Genomic DNA, 20,179 nt, shown 5'->3' with positions numbered 1-20,179 from the left:
TTCCCGGTACCGGAGAAAAACCCAAAAAAAAACCAAAACAAAACATGAGAATCAGATGCAATTGCTGAAAGGTATATAAAGATTTCTTCCCTAAACCTGCAGCTCCTGTGAAATTTCTCACCTCCAGTAGACACTGCATCAGAGTGACCATCCAACAGTCCCCGTGACTCTGGCTCCTTCTGACCTGGTTCGCAGATCTCTACTATTTTACTTGTATGTGCATCTATTTTCAGATGTGGAGCAATGTTTGTCTTTTTAATTATTCCATACAATTTTAGTTCTCTTGTAGATCCAAGAAAAGTAACTTATTTTTTCTTTGTTTTACTATTTCTAATGATAAAAAGTGAAGTGACAAGTTTCAAATTCTTTACAAGGTGGAGTCAAATATAGAAGTGTTCATTGTACTGTGTCTTAGTTTTGTCCTTCTATATTTTACTCACCATCCTTCTCCATCTTGTGCAACAGGAATTTAGGTAATGTATACTCATTTAATGAATAGATTCAAGTGTATTGCAGGGAGAAATTACTATTATGGACTTTATTTTTCATTTCTTCCCCTTATATAACTGTCATTAAATATGTGTTTTTCAAGAATTCTTGTTGATTCTAGTATGTTGAAGTCATTCTCAAACAATGATACTCCCTTTCAAAGAAAGTGTATAAAGCACACTGTGCTTATTACAGCTATTTTTCTTTCTGTGCTTTATTTCTCCCTTTTATTTCTTCATATACACTAGGAACAGCTTTGAACTTTTCTTGGATGTCTCTTTTTCTAAAAAAAAAATAATTTAAATTGACTGACCTGTACTGACTAAGAGATTTCAACATTCCTTGTGATTTTTAATAAAAGGTGAAATTATCATCAGTATAACCATTAAATCAGTTTAGTGAGCAATCCTTCAGCTACAGCTAGGGAAAGGGATTCATATATTGCTAAATTTTCAGAATGACAAGATCCTCAACTAGCCTCTTACTGCTTTACTCATCTCCACTAGGCATTCATAAATATGTAAAGTCCCTTCTGTGCCTCTCAGGAAGAGCCAGTGAAGAAAACAGGACCCCTCCATCATACAGGCCAACCATACTGATACGCAGAAAGATTCTTACCGCTATGCCAACAAAGATTCTAATTGCAATCATTTCTATTTTGCTCCTAAAATAAGCCATGAATATTTAATATAATTTCTAGATTACATTAGGGGTTTTAAATACAAATTCTTTCTTCCAAATTTTTCATGAGCTGGACTTTGTACAATTTAATTATTAACAGCAAATGTTTAACATATAATTTGAGTCATTCATATAGATATTCTTTCTAAAGAAGGAAGAAAATAAATGCATATTTGACTCAATATTTTTCTGATAGAATAATAAACACTTTGTAATAAAACAATGGTGAAATTCCCCCAAATTATAAAAATTATAGAACGTTATTCCCCTGTATTACAACAACTTAACTTTTTATAATATTATTGTTGAATAATGTTCCATTGATTTGGGCCTTGGGTCATCAATACCAGCAAGCTATGAGAATATTTTCAGTTTGTTATGTGTATTCAGATTTTATGATAAAATTAATTTTTCAAACTTATTGTTAGGCAGTCATAGATGGTGTGGTTGTAATTACCCAAGTAATGAAAAGTTGTCTGTTCCTAACCATTCTCTGACATTTTTCTCCCCAAAATGCTCCACTACATCAGATTCTGTGCATCTTCTCTCCTATCTTTGAGAAATAATTGTATGAAGCTTTTGGAATGTATATTTCTGATGACATAAATATAGTGTATTTAATTGCCAATGAAATGCAATGCTGATGGCATCCTTCCAAGCACTGGAGAGTTACTGAGGAACAATTTGGGACTGAAAGTTTAGCTCTTGTCTCAATAGCTGTACCTAAGCATGCTTAAAAGAGGAACTCCTTTGGAGTACATGTTCATGTATTCTGCTTTTCATCCTGCTCATATTTATGAGGAAAATGTTTAATCTATTTCCAGGATTGTATCATCAATGGGACTTTCAAGTTTTTTATATCTAACAGATTTTTTTTCTGTCTGCTTATCCTCTCTGCTTACATTTTCATTCCAAAATGTAAGTGCTTTTATACCTATCTTAGCCCCAAGCCACTCTGGGGAATTATGTTGTTTTGTAAGAAATTTTTAATCAATATGGACAAGAATTAGAGTTTTACAAATGAGCTTATTATAATTTTCTGTATATTTGCACATTACAGTTACTCAATGCTTAACAGCATTTTGTATTATAATAGATAACAAATGACAGTAGTCTTATAAGCTTATACTAGGACTAAAAATTTTCATTTAGTAAATGACATTGTAGCTGTCATAAGATCATCACCTAACACATTGCTCACATGTTTGTGGTTGTTCTGATTGTGCTAATGGCTGACAGTATTCAGTACAATAACGTGCTGTGTAGGTGTGCAACCTATGTGTGTCATACAAAATAGGGGTGCTTGCTGCAAGATGGCCCCGTTGGATTGTATCATCCTTGAATTTGGAATGCAGAGTAAATGGACAGAGTAAATGGACTCACTCATGTCATTAAAAACATATAAACTAAGCATGGAAGTTTTACACTCTTTCTTCTGATACTGATGTCTCCCACATACTGATCTTGGTATGTTTTCTGATGCTATAAAAGAATATCTGAGACAGGATAATTTCTCAAGGGGAAAAAAAAACATTCTTATTAAGTTTCACTGTTTTCAGTGTTAATAAGTCCATAGCATTATACTGCTGAGGTCTTCATGCTGCTTCAACTCTGTAGAAAACAGAAAGACCAGTGAATGAATTCAGAAGAGCCAAAACAAGAGGGGCTTCTTCCTCCTTTCAAAGTCCCAAGTACAGTTAGTTTCTCAAGACCAGGACTTTATGCCCACGGGAAAAGTCTTACTTCTTCTTAACTATCTAATTATTTTTACTAGTGCATATGAGTTATAATGAAAATTGGGTTATGTGGTGACATTTTCATTCCTATATACTTTGACCCTGTCTATGCTCCCGTTAATCTCCCTCACCTTCTTCACTCCTCACTGCATTCCTCTTCTCTATAGTTCCTTTTCTACATTTATGTTCCTTTTCCCCTACAGCCTCCATATATTAGAAAGAATATGCAATATTTGTCTTCTTGAGTCTGGCTTATTCTGCTTAATATGAGGATCTCCACTTTCACCCATTTTCCTGCAACTGACATGATAGTTTTTTACTTCACTGCTGAATAACACACCACTGATTATTAAACCACACTCTGGGTATCTATCAACAGTTGACTTAATCATCATGCAAGGATTCTACCTCCTTTCAACATTTTTCCGTTAAGAATCAAATTTTATTGAGTTTTGGTAGGAACAAACCACATTCAAACAATAGCAATACTGTGTTTCCTTTCCTTGAGTCTTGCTTTATCAAACTTGAAAACAATTACCTTTTTGTCACCTATTATATTTTCACTTTTTAATTAACTTGGTCTGTGTCAAAACCAGTTTGTATCACTTGCATGTAAAAAGGGAAAGATTGCTATGATGTATGTTACTATTAAAATTATTTTGTGAATTACTTATTTTATATAATTTTGAGCTCCTAGGGTTAAATCTGCATTTTTCACTTTTATCTTTATATTTCATTTGAAAAATCTATTTTATCTATTGAACATCTACTAAAAGAATAACTTTGTGACAAAACTGAGCTATATATTTTTCTTTACATTTGCATAACTTTTTCATTTAGGAATTATTTCTACTTTAAATGAGGAAACCACAACTCACAGTTGTTAACATTTCTGATAGATTTTAAAAACTTCTTCTACTGTTCAATGAAGTATTAAAGTCCAAGCAGGTTGTTTAACATCAGTCACCTTTTTCCCATGATATTACTGCACTTTTCTTTTATATATATAAATAGATGGAGATGTAGCTATAGTATAGAGATAGATTTATAAAATATAGTTTCATATATATTATTTCTCTTTCATATCTATATTATTTCTTTTTCATATATATTATTTCATATATATTTCATATATTACATATATATTAGCTTCACAAAAATGCCTACAGTATAGATGTTTTCTTTTGTGTTTTCAAGAAGTCGAACTCTGAGGTAGAGAACAATGTGCAGGAAAGATCTTAGAGATGTTCTCAGGACATGTAGATCCCTCACATGTGCAGAAGTAGAGCAGTATCACATTGAGGACCAAGACTTCTGATGACTTTACAGGGCATCCAGGAGCTGCCACAGCACTTGCATTTATCCCACTTCTACATAATGACAAAGGGCTTTATGACCCCACCTTAATCAGATATAGAGTGTAGGTTTCTAGTTGTTTTTGGTTTTTTGGGGTAGGGGCTTATTTTTTTTCTGGTACCGGGAATCGAACTCACAACCTTGCACTGTGTAGCTGAGCTAAATCCCCAGCCCCTAGTGTAGGCCTCTGAAATGTGGGAGAATTCCTTTGAGAGAAAAAGCTTTTTAAACCAAAGATAATTCTCTTCCTCATTTAAATTTTCCATCAGTTAATTGTAATTTTAACTGAAGATAATTACCTCTCTAGGTCCCACTAAAATCTTCTTCAATTCAATTCCTTGCATTGTAAATTTTAGGAACACTAACTAAGACTCCTGTCTAGGACTTTCAATGGGAAATTGTACAAAAAGGCAAAATTAGTTTAATAGGTTATAGACTTTTTAATGGATTATGTCTCCCCACCCAAATGCACATGTTGAAGTCATGAGTCCACAGTAATCTGTTTGAGAGAGAAGATTTTTAATCATGTTATTAAGTTAAAAAGATGCCCTTATAGTAGAGTCCCAGTTCAATAAGACTGGAGCCCTTATCAGAAGATGAAATTTGAATACACAGAGCTTAAAAGGGAAAGTATCATGTGAAGATAAAGTGAAAAGGTGGGCGTCTTTAAGCAAAAGTAAAGACCCTAAAAGGAACCACGCCTTTTGATATTGTAGTGGTAAACTTGTAGTGCCTAGAATTATGAGAAAATACTATTGTGTAAGCGGCCTTCCCTGTGATTGCTTGTTTTGTCAGTGTTAGTAAACTATAAGAAACATGTTGGCTGCAGCTTGCATCAAAGTTTTACTTTAGTATCTTTTTCTGCATTTCATGTACAGATTTCAGGCTCTTTATGTTCCACTATGATGGGGCAGAATTTAACTAATATATTTTCCTGTACCACTTAGTCCTACTAATTCAGAGTAACAACAAAATATACAAAAATTCAGTCTTTAATATTAGTGTATAGTTCAAATAGTAACAAAGTCTTATCATATTCTTCTATCATGAAATCTTTAAAATATAATAGAAAGTCACATTATCACTCTTCTTTCCCATTATTTACCCTAAAAAGAGAGGTGTATGTGTTATTCTTAAAGAAAACAAGTAATTTATGAAATACAGTAAATTTTTATTCATTGTCTCTAATTCTTTACAAAATATTTTGGTTGACTGACTGCCCTCAATGAGAAGAAGTATGGAATATTTTGAAATTTCATTAAAAGTTGATGAACAGATGGATAAACAGTTACATGTATTATACTCTCTCTAGTATGTCAGCACCTTAAAATCAGTATTCTGTTTTGAATTGTATAATTGTGAGTAACTCTTTTAGCCTTGTACCATTCAGGTTTCATTATTTAATCCAGATCTTGTATTGTTTCATTTTTTAAAAAATGGCAACATTTATTTAATTTTTATTGCAAAACACCTCAAATTTTACTCATGGTACAAAAGTAAGCAACACAATAGTACCCAAACACACACACACACACACACACACACACACACACACATTGCTTATACCTTCTACTTTAGGAAGAGCCAAGTGACATAAAGAGAAGTACAGATTCTCATTTTCACTATAAAAAAAAATGAAATCAAAAGTAGACATTAGGAAGTGAACCATTTTTTCTTTTTTTAGAGATGCGACTTGTTCCCAGGCCGGTAATGGTCTGCTAAACATCATGTTAAATGAGAGCTGACAGGTGACCAGTAGCGTCCACTGGCCCCACTCATGCAGAACCAGACAGGGCAGCACCATGTTGGCAGGAGAGATTTGGAGAGGAAGAAGAAACTGCAGAGTCTGTACCTACCCCAGAAGAAAACCAACAAAGTGGCTTATATGGAAAGGTTTGAGCAAGCGTGCAGAAACACACTTCACACGCTTCAACAGGAGGACAGCACTAGTGTACTACGACAGCAGAATAGCTGTATTCTATTTGCAGCACACGCATCCACATTAGTGTAGGAAGCATTTTTGCCTTCATAGAACTGACAAATGCAGAGCACACAGCATATAATACTTTGATTTAAGTGGGTAATCATGAAAGTTCCAAGATCATATCCACTAGATTAGCCTGAGTATTCATTGATAATATTTTCTTGAAAATAATGTTTAAAAAGGGACTTATAGAAACAGGGAGCCTATATCAGACCAGCAGAACACAGTGTTACAAGGACTGAAACAGGAGACAGGGAATGGATTTTCAATGGAGCTTTCAGGTAAAGAACATCTCTGTTGCTTCCTCCAGCCAGGATAGGAGTCATAGATCCTGAGATCTCAGACCGGGCAGGTGGCTCAGGTGGGTGACTCCCCGCATTAATACCCCTAACAAAAACCCCAATGAAGCTGAAGAACTGAAACTCTGACCTATGTAAAAGAAAAAAAGAGCTATGAATACACAAAAGGACTTGTGCAAAGCCTGCAGGGACGGAGGGTTGGCTACAGTGGGCTTCTCACTGCTGACAGCCACATCGGCTTGCATGGTGGGGAGGCTGGGGGATGGAGCCCGACTTAGAAGCACCCGAGAGAGGTGTCCACAGGGCAGGGCCACTAGGTTACTGAATACAGGAAGGTGTTTCAAGAGAAACGGGGCTACAAGGGTCAGGTCATGTTTCTGACCCATCAATACTTATCATGAACGAAGGGCTGCAGAACAATTAAGTCTATTCAAGATGTTCGTGTTTGCTGTTGTCATCAGCTGATGTCTCTCTGAGACTATTTTGCTGGTGACATCCAGAATGATCTACTTGTTACCTAGTGTTGCAGATTGTTTTGGGAAGCTGGCATAGTAGAGGATTTGCATAACGATGTCACCACTAAGCCAGGGCTTAAATCGAGTCCTTTAAAAAGAAGACTAAACCTTGGTCTTCTTTTTCTGCTCTGTAGTCCGGAAACATTTCTTTAAAAGCCAGAAAATCTGTACATGTGAGCAGCATGTCAAAGATGTCACCAGCCACTTCATCTTTATGATGCTGTAAAGTTGGCATGAAGGCTGACATGCTGAACCCTGGGGTCAGCTCCAGCAGCTGCTCCTCAATGAACTTTTCCACTAGAGAAATATATTCATTAGCAATGGGTGTGTTGGTGAGTTTATTCTCCTCTGTGTCTTCAAACTCCTGGTAGTACTTGTCCATGAAATTTCTCTGTAGTAACTGGAACTCATCATCCATGATCATGTCCTCTAAATATCCAACCACAGCATCAAATTCTGCATCAGAGGCAGAGAAGGACAGCGCCAAGTATTCCTCCAGGGCGTCCATAGTCTCCCAGCCGTATCTACCTGCACGGATGCGCGGGTTCCTCTGCCTCTTACCGACTTCTGGACCCTTGGCTCTGGCAGCGTGTGCAGAGCGGCCTGGCAGGGCAAGGATGCCCGAGCAGGTCCTCCTAAGGAGGTGCTGTGCCAGCTGGGCGGCTAACCCTCCCCATGCCGACTGGCCACCGCCCCCTCAATGCGGGTGCATGATCCATGAGGTAAGCCCGAGAATGGGCCCCTACCATGGGCATGGCAGCATTTATTTAACTATCCATACCTTTAATTATTTATACAGAAGCAATTGCAAAAAAAGATACCTATTTAATAAACTGTATGATATGTAAGTGGCTTTTTAAAAGTGCCAAGTAAAAGAAAATAAAATGGAAAAGAGGAAAGCAGAATGGTTTTTACTTTTTAGCTCTAAATAGTCACCTTGGTCTATAGAAATATTTAGGCCGGGACACTAGTTAGTATTCCAAATAACTGTATCAGAGACTACTATGGTGTAATATGTCTCTACTATACATAGTAGATAATGTTGGTTACTGTATATTGAAAAATGAATTAACTTGTATCCGTACACTAATTATTTAATATTTATTTTGTGATTCTAAATACATTATAAGACCTGTAAAACTGAAGTGCTACAAAGAGCAAAAACCAAGGCACAGAATTCAGTGAAGTTATAAATCTAATGTTTGATTCCACTGTGTAGGTAAAAAAAAAAAAAGAATGAAAACAATTTTACAGTTTAGGTCTAAAATGTCCCCAAACTTCATGAGTTGAGAAGGTGATTGGATTATGAGAGCACCAGAGCTGATTTGCTGTTAGGAGGGGGATTAATGGGAAGAGGCTGGTCACTGTGAGGTGACGTGGAAAGGTCTGTCTCCCTTCCCAGCTCCTGCCTTCCTGGCTGCCGTGGGGTGAGCAGATGTGTTCCACGGTGACTGTGCCATATCAATCTTCGAGCCCCCCAACTACATACTGAAACATGAACTTCTCTTTAAATTCAGCATGTCAGGTAGTTTGTCTTAGTGATGAAGGCAAAGCATGATCTGTGTTATCAGACCCTGGCTTGTTCATGGGAGGCTTAGGCTAGTTCTAGGAAGATGGGTACAGTGTGTAGTGTGAACACTCTTGCCACTTCCTGCTAATAATTATATACCCAATTTTTCCCATTGACTCTCAACTCTCATAAATGTATTTTAAAATTTACCAAAAAAAAGAGTGTAATTAAATGTGTGGTGATCTAAAGAAAAATTTTATGTGGATATTTATGATGTTCTTGGCAAATTGTCATGTCTTAGAGAACTCAGAGAAATTTCTCTAACCAATGTAAAGTCTTGGGAAATAAGGTGGAAAAGTCTACTCCACTGGGGGTTGCAATACTTACCTTGCAGGCTGATATAATATTAGCTTTCATGGATGGGAAAGTTTTTCCCAGGCACCTTGCCTTCCTCACTCTTTCACTTTGGCAGTCATATCTTTACCTTTGCCTTGCTGTTTGCTCACACCCATAGGTTATACCATCACATTTAGCATATACTACACACTGCTAGCTTTAATTCATTTATATTTGTGATGTCCACCAATGTGCATCTCAGAGATTTCCAGTGAGCTCCTGAAAATTCTGTAGATAAATTTTCTTGAGTGTCCTCCATCCTTTCAAAATAAGTGAGTCAAAAAAAGTAATTCTGTCCTTCCCCACCCCACCTTCCAAAATGTAATCTTTTTCAAGGTCTTCTTTAATAAATTTCCAATTAATGCCATGAGAGAAATGTAGGAATCATCTTTGACATTATGGCATTTTGTTACACATACACAAGTTGCACAGTGGCTCAAAAGTGTTACTTTCCGCAAAAGAGGCAAAATGTGATATTTTTGCCCAATATGCCATTTTCTCTTTTATGGTTATTCATCAAAATGAGCTCCATCCATACCTTGGGATGATTAATTGGCATTATCTGCAAACAGATGGAAACAGGACAAAGAAACTAAAGAAGAAGCATATATTACTGGAAAGGTCCTACATTTCCTCTGCTTAAATCCTATTTGCACAAAATAAACACATCTTTTCCTTGAGGACTACATGTTGAACCATCAGTTGTAATTTTGTAATTTTTTTCTGAACTCTCAGTTTTTCAACTTAAAAACCATAGAGAATTAAAAACTGTATTATATTTCATAGTACAAATATACCTACCACACATTTTAGAATGCAATTTAAATTTATAATATATGTGTGGCTGTTGTTCAATTCATTTGTGGGTTCCACAATTATTATTTGAGTATCTAAAACAGAGAAAATGGCATAGGATCTAAGATCTAATCATATATTACTGAACAAAACACATTTTCCCTTCATGGAACTTATATACTAAAGGATGAAGGTCAGATATAATGAGAAAACACCTATACTTCATATTGCATTATTGTGTTTTATGTGCAAAGTGTTCAGGGGGTGTATGTGTAAAAGTAGTAGGATCCACCTGTCTCAGAAGGACAAAGAGTCCTTCAAGCTATAACAGACTTGGGGGCTGGGGATTTAGCTCAGTGGCAAAGTGCCTGCCTGGCAAGCACAAGGTCGTGAGTTCGGTTCCCGGTACCGGAGAAAAACAAAAAAAAAAAACAACAAAAAAAAAAAACCACAAGCTATAACAGACTTGCTAATGAGTGGAATCAGTGAATTGTTAGTCCACAGTGAGAGATGAATTATTTAGAACACATTATTGGGGGAAACACATAAGAATGTCAGTAGATGATTTCTGAAGGAGTATATATATGCTAGATTTATTTTTGACAGTTCTCATTCTTTTCCTGATTACAAGTGTTAATGAAAGGCAGAAGATCTGGCGATAGTAAAACATCACTGAAGACTTGCTATACCATCACAAACCCTTCTAAATAGGAAACTATTCCAAGCGTTAAATATATCAGGATTACTCAATGTTTGTAATTAAACATGCTTATGGACTATTTTCTTTACAATTTCTCAATTCCATTCTCATTTTGTGAACATTATTACTGTGGAAACAAAAAGAAAGCTCTGGGAGAAGAAAATTTTCTTTCTTATGCCTATTTAATTCTATGGTCTATATGTTTTAAGAGGAATAAAACAATAGACACAAGGCAGCTATTTAAATTAATGAGCCCTAGGAAATATGGTCTAAATACTTGTAACTAAATATATATCTTTGTATTTTAAAAAAGTAAAAATAATTTACCCAGAAGCTCTTAAAGATAAATTACTAAAATCTTAGAGTGGATATAATTTTCATTTTAATCTTATTTAAATTGTGAAATGTTTTCATTGAGAAATAAACATATATTCATATAATTTACTGAAAAGTATTTTGAAAGAAGACAAATTGTAGAGTGACTAGTACTTTGTATTTGATGAGAACATGAAACATAAACTGAAATATAATGGCATATATAATTAAGCTGTGTTTCTTTCACAGCAAAAATCTTAAATGAACATCTCAATTAATACATTGGATAAAAAGAAAGGAGCCTTGAGTAAAATCATGTCTTAGAAAATAAGACAATTCTTTAAGCATCAGTTTTCTCATTGATACAGTAAGAATCTTTTCCTGAAAATTCTTAACATTTCATAGAAAAATAACAGAGCTTTAGGTATATTTTTGTTTACTACTAAGAATTTTTCAAAAGAACTTTTAAAAATCTGGCATTTAACTTACTTTTCTTTGAGTGTTTAACATAAGCCAGCTCCAACTTTAACAATCTCAAATATTTTGATAGTAATTTCAGTACTCAAATAGCCTATGAAAGAATTAACTTGTAAAAATTATGTCATATATACATAAAAATGTGATAAAATGTCTAATTATATAATTTTTTTCATATTCAAATATCCATGTAGTCAGCAATTGGAGTAGAATAAATAACTCCTATTGCATATCACCACTTCAAACAATGTAATAAATTATAGCGATAAGATAAATGCCTCTTTTTAAAGTTTATATAAATGTAATCATATTACTATTTGCAAACTACTGTGTGTGGATTTTCTCACCTTAGTTTGTGAGTTTCATCCATAAAGTTTTTTTTTTTACATTTGTTGGACATGTACTATCTCATTCAATGCAAATACTGAATATTCTTTATGTTCCTTGATATAAATGGATATTGGGGTTGTTTCAAGCAGGCATTATTCATGGTGATCCTATGAACATTCTTCTGTATGCTTGTATTAAGATACCGCATATACAAAAGTTCTTTTTCTTAGGTACTAGCTAAATCTAGTTGGGAAATTCTTAGCTGGCCTGTGTTTTCATCAATATTGGTGTTTGCACACATTTTAATGAGAGTACACTGAAGGTGATGTTGAATATCTTTCATAGTCTTGGTAGTCATGAAAGTAGCTTTCTTTAGAAAGCCTAGACAAAATTTGGGTTACTTTTATTGCATTTATCTATTCTACTATTATTGATTTGGGAGTTCTTTATAAGTTTTAGATACAAGTTTTCTGTTAGATGTCTTCATCAAAATATTTTTCTCCCAATCTGTGGATTTATTTTTATATCTCAATTTTGTCTTTTGGTGAAACAAATATTCTAAATATGTGACTAGATTTTCTCCTTAAGGATAGGAGATTCACTATCAGATTTGGGATACTATCTGTCTATTCACAGTCAAGAAGTAGCCTTCTCCATTTGTCTATAAAAGTTTCACAGAAGTCCCTGACTTACAAGTGAGTTCCATTCTGGGAGGATATTTGCAATTTCATTCATTTGTAAGTCCAACAAAGTCAATCTTATATAACTCTGACAAATATACAATGAAAATATTAAATATCACACATAAAAATACTGTACATAACTTTGCATTTACCATAAAATATGCAGAAAGCACACAGCAGCACAACTGTGACATTTGGCATACGTATGTGCTACCTCCGGGGGTTGTTCTCTGTGAAAGTTCACAACTCGAGTGTTTGTAATTTGGGGACACACTATGCTCTCTTATTTACATGTAGATTTATTGATGTTTAAACATCACACTCACACCATCACTGAAGGACCACTACACTCTGAGCATTACAGGAAACACCAAACAGATAATATTCAACAATGGGCCAGTGAGATTAACAGAAGTTAAGTGGTTGCATGTATTCATGGCACAGGGAAGAGTTTATGTCACACATTCTAACATGGGCATTTCGCTTGAACAGAGTGAACAATTGGGGCTATGGGAATCGGCTTAGTAATACCAAGAAGGAGAGTACTCTGATCACAGTGAGAAAATATAAATGGCTTATTTTAAATGTTTTGTGGGCTGGTAGGCAGCTGAAACTTTCACTTGGGGGCAGGCAAGAATTACACCTAAGTCCCTTAAAAAGGAAGGTTGTTCGGTTGGAATGCCTTTTCTAAAAAAATACAAAGTTGAGAGACAACTTTGTTGAAGCTGAGATGACAGGGCATGGCTTAAACTGGCTGGCATGGGACGCATGGAAAGATCTTAGAACACCTGAACCAAATGGCTCTCCAAACCCTGCATTGTGGACTCCATGCAACAACTGGAGAGGGTTTCTAATGGGATGTCCTGATTGTGACGTAACCATAGAGATATGAAAAGGAAACTATAACCATTAAGAACTTGCTGTCATGCCTTGCCATGGTAGCCTGCCCTGTGTCTAGGACACACTTTATCTTTATTTTTATATTTCCTCCCTTTTCCAGCCTCACTGGAAACTTAACTGATTTAAATCTTTAATGAAAAGTGAATCTGTTATGCTTCTTTGGTCACTTATTCCATAACTTAGTTTCCTACCTGTATATGTTCATTTCCGTAATCCGTTTTTGTCATTGATATTTTTGTGAATCTTCTAATCCATAGTTTTAACTACTCTTTTAAATAGGCCTCAGGAGTCAGTCGTCCACTTTTAACTTTTTATTCACTATTACCATGATTCATCTTTGACCTTTCTATTTGCATATAGGTTTCATTGCCATTCAATTTAAAATAAAATAACATGATAGGATATTATATGATCACAGATAATTTATAGATCAAATGGGAAAAATAGCATTTTATTATACCCATCACCCAATTCATGAATATAATGTATGATCTCATACTGCACTTAGATATCATTTAATTCTTTTCCTTTGCATGCACTTGTGTCTGTGTGTATTTATCCCTGAAAATGCATCTCACTTACTTTACATATCAGTTTACTTTACATCAAGGGATGAATGCCTTTGTATCTTCACTTTTGATGTTGGTATGTTGCTTTTATTGATATGAAATGCATTTAACATGCTGCTAGCCACTTTAAAATATGAAATTCAGTAGCACTTTGTGTTTTCACAAGGTGGTGCAACATTGAAAATTTTACATTAGATTCAAAACTTTTTAAACAACACAAGAAGACCTTACATTATTAGTTTCAAATCCTCTGTCCTCCATCCTCGGACAAACACTATGCTATTGTATGTCTTTCGGTTTTTACTATTATAGAAACTGCATATAAAAAGGATCATATTAAAATAGGCATATTGTGTGTTTAGCTTCTTTGATTCTGCATAATGTTTTCAAGCTTCAGTTATTCTTTTTATTTCTGACTAATATTTTAATATTTTGTTTATCCATTTAGCTAATAATTGTTAAGAGTACTGAGTTAAAAATTATTTCGACTATGTCCAGCTTTTGACTAGTATAAATAATATTGCTCTAATTATTTATATAGAAGTTTCTGGACATGTATTTTTAACTGTCTTAGAATTATACCTGATTAGAATTGCTAGGTCATGTTAATTGAATGACATTTTATCACCTACAGAGTATTTTGCAATGAATTAATTTTGCATTCTCTGCAGTAGTGTAAGTGGGTTCCAAGTTTTCTATGTTTTTGTGAACATCTAGCCAATCTAATGCATGTAAAATTGTGTCTCATGATGGTTTTAATTACATTTACTCAATGATCCACTATACTGAACAAATTCTCAAATGGTATTTGTCATTTCTGAATCTCCTTTGGAGAAAGTTCTTTATTCATTTTAATATGGTTGCTTTTTATCTTTGAAGTAAGTACAATTCTTTACATATTTATTTCAGATATTAAATGTTACCTTATATATCATTTACAAACCTCTTTTTCCATTATATATTCTATCTTTTCACTTTCTTGATAATATCTTTTGATAAAAGTTTCTAAATTTGATGATGTTCATTTATTTCTATTTTATTACTCATTCTTTTAGTGACACATCTAAGAATCTATTGATAAACATGAGATCCCAAAGACATATGCCAATATTTTCTTTTGAAACTTTCATCTTTAACTTTCACATGTTGATTGTTATGAGATGGATGCCCTACCTACTGTGCTAATGAGGTTTCTTCATGTGTTAATTGTTTAATTTTGTGTTCATTTTTGTACACAGAGTGAGGTAAGGGCTCAACTTTATTTTCTTACATTATCCAGTTATCTTAATAATCATTGTGCAGGTACAAAAGAAATCTCAAATAATCATTGTGATCTTTAAGTTGGCTATAATGTTTGCATTATATTCTTTTTCTTTTCTGGTTCTCACTTTAATTTCACTGATCTATACATTGATCTTCATTTGGAAAATTATATTTCTATAATAAGATTTGCAATTGGGGATGATGAATACTCCAATTATTTGTTTTCTTTTACACTAGTGCTTGTACTATCATTTCTTACAATTTTATATGAATTTGAGAGTTAGGTTTTTAATTTTTGAAAAAGGCAGTTAAATTTTTTGTAAGTATTTCATTGAATTAGTAGATTGTTCTTGGGATATTTCCATTTTAACAGTATTATCTATCAATGAGTATGTTAGGCCACTTGGTTTAATTATGTATTCTTCAGTTCATTTCAGTAATGATTCCTTGTTTTTAGGACAAAATCTAAATTTTAGATTACATTTTGACTAAACTTTATTTTTATGTGACAGTAAATGGATTTGCTTATTTAGTTTTCTATTGAGAACATTCACTGATGATCATGAAGAATGAAAGTGAGTTTTCTGTGTACCTTGTGCCCAGAAAATTTGATGAATGTATTTATTTATACTGAATAGTCTTTTTTATTGAGGTATTCTTGTCAGGATTTATTATTAAAGTGATACTAGAGTCATAGAGCAAGGCAGAAAATGTTCCTGCCCAATCTATGTACTGAAAAAGTTTGCATAGCATTAATACTAACTTTTCTGTGAATTGTGTACAAAATTCAATAATTAAATACATCTGTTTCTGGATTTTTATTAATTGATAAATGTTTGATTATCAATTAAAAATCTTTAGCTGTTATACGTTGTGGAAATTGTTCATATCCTCTTCATTTAATTTTGGAAATGTGTCTTTCTTGACTTTATTAGTATTTATTTTAGGTATCTTATAAGTTTTCTTTTCTTTCTAAAATTTTGTCTAGCCATTTTCTTTTATGTATTTTTATTTTGGTAAGAAATGACTTTTGCTATTGTTGATTTTTTTTATATTTATTTCACTTGTCTCTGTACATAATGTGCATTTTCATCTATTGCTGGCTTTGTATGGAGTTTCTCTGGTAAAATGTGCAGGCTTTAATTTAGGGTGCTGACTACAGATATTTCAGACTTTAACATAGATATTTACAGCTTTAAACCTTCCTTGGATCAGTGTTTTACCATACATCAAATATTTTAACTTTGGAGCATATGCCCCCTCTTTTCACTTAAAATGTCCTTGGTTAAAATTATAATTTTTGTAAACAGTGTGTGTTCATCTGCAATGAATACACTGTTCTTCAGTGAATAAATACAGTTAATAAATATATGAAAAAAATGGTCAACATCACCAGTCATGTGAGAGATGCAAATTAAAACAACACTAAGATTCCACCTTATCTGGTAAGAATGGCTATTATCACCAAATCAGCCAGTAGCAAATGTTGGAGGGGCTGTGGGGAAAAAGGAACCCTTCTCCACTGTTGGTGGGAGTGTAGAGTGGTACAACCAATCTGTAAATCAGTGTTGAGATTCAAAAAACTATGACTGGAGGTCCAATTTGACCCAGATATTCCACTTGTGGGCATCTTCTCAGAATTAATAACATCATACCACAGTGATATATGTGCACGCATGTTTATAGCTAGATCTTGTAATAGCTAGATCTTGGAAACAATCCAAATGCCCACAAACCAAGGAATGGATAAAAAAGATGTCTTTTTATATAATACTGTACTAGTCAATCATAGAGAAGAGTAAATTTAACACTTTTTTTTTAGGTAAATGGATGCAATTTGAGGCCATACTAACATATGAAATAAATCAGACCCGCATGTATAAATATCATATTGTCTCCCTAGTGTGAGAAACTGGAAGAGTAAATAAGATCCAAAATGTATGGCAGATATTGTAAAATGGGAAGAAACTTCAAAGGGGAAGAGAAATTTGGATGCAGGATTGTAGTAAAGACGAAAGAGAAAAGTGAAAAACAAATATATATATATATATATTAGTTAAAATACTTATACTACTAATTTCTCTTAGTTCATTGAAAGGAAAGGTTTGTGCTAATATTGTTTGGACATTTAATTGTCTATATCTTGTACTCTGAGTAGCTAATTTAAAGAAAACTATGCAATGTTTTAAACATTGTTACCCTTATGATGTCATGTTTTGAATTTTTTTCTCTTTAACATATATTTAACCTCCTGCAGAGACAATTTTTGTTAAGCTCCCTGTGTGTCTGTCTGTGCAGCTGTCTGTGTGCCTGTGTGCATGTGTGTATTTGTGTGTCTGTCTCTTAACTTATGCATAGACTATACTTACTTGCTTCTTTCTATACATTAACTAATGCATGCAACAAAACATTTTGAAATCTGGACATATTTAATATGTTGTGTGGCAACAAAATATCATATTTTCCTTTTTTTCCTAATTATTATGCTTATTTATGAGAGCTCCTGTCATTAGTTTGCTTAATGGATTTTATAATCTATTTCCCCCAACTATAATTTTTATAATGTGTGATAAAAATGTATGTGCTATTATCTGTGGCCATATTTAACATTTTACTGGAAAGAGATTTCCTTTAATGCCTGTACCCTACAATAAGAGAAAAAATTAAAAAATGGAGATGTTCCATCTCTCTAAATTTTCTCAATTAACCTCATGCTGAGGGAAGTACCACAGCCTGAGCAGGTTAAAGACTCACTAACCTGTGGGAAATGTCCTGAATAAGTTATGAGGCAGATTAAAATATATGACTCCCATTTTTTGGAAAGCAAAGTGCTTGTTACCCACTCTGGAAATACTGATGTAGGCTGCCACACAGCTTCTATATGGAGAGTCACAATTAACCAGTGTTTACCCCTTATATATCCATCCCTCCTTTGGTGGTCACAGCTATTTAGTAAGTGTAGGCAAAAACATGTGCATTCCTTTATTTCATGTTAGCTTCAATCAATGACAAGCAGCTCAGATGAGATGTAGTGGGGATGCCCTTCCATCCACTGCCATAGTGAATCTTATGGAGCTTTCATGGAGGACTTTGATCAAACTGGTCTTGACTTAGTAAAATTTATCTTCCATTTAACAGAATACTATAAAATATTAGAAAAGTAACATGTTTAAAATTGTTAAATTCACCTTATGAAAATCTAATTAGCCAGAATTCCAATTGATAATCCAATACTTTGAGTTCTAGATGAAATCATGAAATCATGTTTCAGTTGAGAGAGAATAATATACTTTTGCAAATAATTAAATATCAACTAATTAATAGACATTTTTGAATATTTAAACAATTTCTAATGTTGGCATACACTTAGGTCATAATGTGTTTCCTTTAATTAATCTCTGTATCAATTTCAGATTTTAAAATACAATGCTATCTATGTAAGATATTTTATTTATTCAATTACAACATGTTCATCTACTGTACTCTATTAGATGCACCTAAGACAAGATCTTATCTGTAGGTTATTTATTTATTTATTTATTATCCTGAGGAACAAGCAAGAAACAGGGTATCATAAAATGGGAAAAGAGATAATTAACAATCATATTATACAATTTACTCTTGCTCTGCACAACTGGGAATTAATTCACCTGGGAAATCACTAAGTAGCTGTGTTGATGAAATCTTAAAATCGCCATCTATAGGGATTTATTCAATATTTTGTCTTTCTAATCTTTTGAACACAACTCAAGTGAGAATTTTCTCAAACATATATATCCATGTTAGCACACGAATCAAATTAGATGAAGAAGGGAGCATTAGGTATGTCCTAAGCACAGATATGAAATGTCACCAAGGTGACACATCTTCTGGGTATAACTCTGGGCACTTAACTGTAATAGAAGTATTGCGAGAAAGAGTGAAGCTATAGGATATGAGACGCATCTTATCCTGTCATGTGGCCCATGCAAATTGCTCCTATCCTGAATAAATCCCTATTCATCAAATTTTAAAGTAGTAATTAAGCAGTATATCTACAAATCTCTTAATATAGGAAGGGTAGCAGAACAAGCTGAAGTTCCTTATACTGCAACAGACCCAAATCAGTAATTCACTTTAATCATTTCCTTTTACCATCATTCAGACGACATATTCTTTATACAAAATCAGCCTTTAACAGAGCTAACTTACTTGCCTTGCCCTTATGTCCAAGGGATTGGAATCATTACTTAACTCTATCCTTATCACACTTATCTGCTTACCATAGCACTAATTAGGAAACATCAAGTGATCAATCCTGTAAGTTCCCTTTGTATTCTTTTTTTTCCTATTTTTGAAACAGCCTTACCTTTGTAGATTAGAATCAATTATTCTATCCATATATTAATTCATTTCTTTGTTAGCCCATTGGCTAGTAGATATCCCAAATAAGTATATGATAATCATAGTCTTAGGCTCAGGGAAACTCATATGGTGTCCCCTTGTAAAAGAGGCCTTCCTCTTAAAATGTGTACTCCAATTTGACATAGTCCAAATTTCAATACATTTCATCACTTCTGCAAGAAGTAGGAAAATGATGATGTGAAGAATGAACCAGACATTCTCACATTTTAAAAACATCTCCATGTATTAGATGTTGGTGCAGAAAAGTTATTACATCTAAGAGCACATTGAATTTCAGAGGACACACAAAATGAATGTTTTATATTATTTTTATCAGAACATGGAATTGCTCTTCTAATTTTGGATGGAAATATTGTAGGAGAGGACAAGTGGTCCCTCTGGACAGGAATTATAGTTCTTTTAACAGAAAATGCCCTATTGAATAGGGATTGATTTAATTAAAAATCCATTTTATTTCATTGATTGCCATTTAAGGCATTGGATAGTGTATGGTCATTCTCTAATATCTATAAAAGATTTGTTCTAGGACCTACATAAATGCCAAAATTCAACGATGTTCAACTGTTTTATAAAAAATGGCATAGTATTTTTGAGTAAATGATACAATTCTATGATATACAGTAAATTGTCTCTAGTTGAGTCATAATATATATGTAAATGCTATATAAAGAGTTGTTTCACCATATTACTTATAGGGGCTGGGGGTTTGGCTCAGAGGCAGAGCGCCTGCCTGGCAAGCGTGAGGTCATGAGTTTGATTCCTGGTACAGGAAAAAAA

The 20,179-nt window shown here is 33.7% G+C and overlaps 1 pseudogene; it reads right to left on the bottom strand.

Annotated features, from left to right (window-relative positions):
* Nucleotides 1-7,062: 7,062 nt before the first annotated feature.
* On the bottom strand, nucleotides 7,063-7,568 carry LOC102012508 (annotated as a pseudogene).
* Nucleotides 7,569-20,179: the final 12,611 nt, after the last annotated feature.

The sequence above is a fragment of the Chinchilla lanigera genome, unplaced genomic scaffold (assembly GCF_000276665.1).
Source record: "Chinchilla lanigera isolate Chin_1 unplaced genomic scaffold, ChiLan1.0 scaffold00058, whole genome shotgun sequence".
NCBI lineage: Eukaryota > Metazoa > Chordata > Mammalia > Rodentia > Chinchillidae > Chinchilla > Chinchilla lanigera.
This window is presented reverse-complemented; position numbering and strand designations above follow the sequence as displayed.